Below are 2,460 nucleotides of genomic sequence, written 5' to 3' on the forward strand. Positions count from 1 at the left end.
ATACAAAAATTACAAAAGTTATTATACATGTAATTGGCTATATAAAGCTATAAAATCATAAAATGTATAAAAAGTAACTACTTATAACCTGCTGAGAAAAACTTGATAAATGCTTCCATTTTTTCTTCTGATGCCCCCATTCTTTGTGCCTGAATCTATACTTAGCTTTCAAGTTCTCTACCTCTCCCACTACTTTGTATTTGTCCATCCACTTTTGATGGAACAACTCCAAATCCGAGTCCCCTAACTCTCCCATGACGTTCGAGACCTAAAACTCGAGCTATAGCATCATCACGGATGGAATCTTCGGCAGGCGTATCAGAAATTGATGTGGCACAATCTTCAATCTTTTTTTGCACTTATGGAACTCAAGTCAAATACTAGCAAGTGATACAACTAATAAATCAAATTATGCTTAATTGAACATTGGTATAATACACATACAATGTTTCGGCAACTGCTTCATTAATTGGTTTTCTATCTTTTCTGAGATGTCCATATTTCCATACTTCTGTTCTTCACCCTTTTAAATGTGGATTCTTTTTCTTCTGTAGTACAAATGTAGTAATCAAATATATTGAAATTGGACAATTCAAGTAAAAAGACATGATATGTTCGTAAGAAGTACCATTTCATAAGCCACACGTGGATAACCCTTTCTACCCATAGTATGGAAAAGCTTCTGATTAGTTCGCATGTTGCTGAACCTGGAACTTTTCTCCTATTGAAAAAAGAACGAAGTATAAAACAACAATAATTAAAATAAGGGTTAAGCTTTACATGCAAATATACTTACATGAAAATCTGCAGAACGAGTATCCTCAACAAATTTAACCCAGACTTCTTCAGAGTTGACATTCTTTGTTCTAAGAAGGGTAATAGTGCGTGCTCTATTCACAGATGATTCAACTTGAGTTCTAATTTGTTTTCTCAATCTTGATTTGAATGTCCTCCAGTACTTTCCCATACATTGAAATGTCATTCTTTGATGACAATCACTGACATTGAACCTTTACTGTATTTATGCACAAGCATGAATTTAAGACTTTAGAAAATGGTATCATTAAGAAAGAAATAAATACAACGTAATAATCTCAAAAGGTAGTTACGAAATGTTACTTGTATGAAAGTCCAGAGCTCCATTTTAGTCTCTTCATTCACTGAAGTCCAATCTTTAATTACAACAGGCACATGTTCTCGTACCATGGCCCCAACTACACTAGAATTTTTTTTCGATTTCTGCGCAACAACTTGGCCATATTCATTGAATTCTAGATTTATCTTTTGATAATTATGTTCAGGAATCATCTTCACTTGTGTTGGACTTCTTTTCTTTTTCGGAGCATTTACAGTTGTTGGCAACGTGGTTTGCTCATCATTAGTTGGACTAGTTATAGTATTGTCTTGTTCATTGGAATTGTTTAGTCTCTTACTTGTCTCTCAAATTGCATTAGCAATTGAAGCTCTTCTTCTTTTAAAACTCTTCGAAGTTTGTTTAGTTGGCTTTGAGAATACAACATGAAAACATAAGTTAAACGCAATTATTTTCAAAACTTAGCATATATCTTATGTATTAGAAGAAAACACAATTACCCGAGTCTTGTCCATCGTACAAAATGTATTTCGGATTGAAAAGATTCTCTAGATCTAGAATAAAAACCTACAACATCAAAACAAATAGATGTTATTCAACATTTCATCGCAATATGAATGGATAGATAAATCACATGTCAAAATATTCTAGAAAAATTGATCATTATGTAAAAAGTATGTTGTCTACAAAAAAGGGAGTTACCAAACTACTTTATGTATCACATAGTACGCCTTCAACATCTATCCTTGCATAATTGTCATCTTCATCATGGTTTTCTGTAATTGGCTGTGATATATCTAGTGGAATAGTTACCTCATAATTAGTATCTTCTTCCAAATGTGATGCATCAAAGTCTTTTTGTGGCGCTTGCAAAGCCACATACCAACTAGATGTTTCATTTTCCTTGGAATAAAATACTTGTTTCGCCTATGTTGCCAAAATGAACAGATCATTTTCAAATTGTCTGTGTTCTTCGTTAAGATTAACCAAAGTGAATCCATCTTCCTTTTTTATTACGTTCACGATATTTACCGAATCGCACTTAAATATTAGAACATGAGACGTATTATAGTCAAGTACTATAACGTCATGCAAAACTCCATAATAAAGAACTTGCCCAACTATTTGTGCATTATCTTTTGCACTAGATCTACATATGGTCGTTGCTTCAACTAAAACGCCACTATTTTGACAAGATTTTTCTGCATCTTTAGTGCGAAATCGAAGACCATTTATGACAAAACTAGAATATGACATGGATTGATATCTAGGACCACGTGCAAGCCACTTCAAATTGTTCAAAACTTTGTTCGTCAATAGCTGAATTTGAATATGTTATTATGTTAAAAATGTTAGAAATAAAAGAA

General features: G+C 32.9%; 1 long non-coding RNA gene across 1 annotated transcript; it reads right to left on the bottom strand.

Annotated features, from left to right (window-relative positions):
• Positions 1–424: 424 nt before the first annotated feature.
• Positions 425–1,699, bottom strand: LOC111402663. Its single transcript, XR_002704320.1, has 3 exons — positions 1,594–1,699; positions 629–1,015; positions 425–548 (listed from the first exon to the last, which is right to left on the bottom strand). It is a non-coding gene; the product is annotated as an uncharacterized LOC111402663 (long non-coding RNA).
• Positions 1,700–2,460: the final 761 nt, after the last annotated feature.

Source organism: Olea europaea, chromosome 10 (assembly GCF_002742605.1).
Source record: "Olea europaea var. sylvestris chromosome 10, O_europaea_v1, whole genome shotgun sequence".
In the NCBI taxonomy this organism is placed as follows: Eukaryota; Viridiplantae; Streptophyta; class Magnoliopsida; order Lamiales; family Oleaceae; genus Olea; species Olea europaea.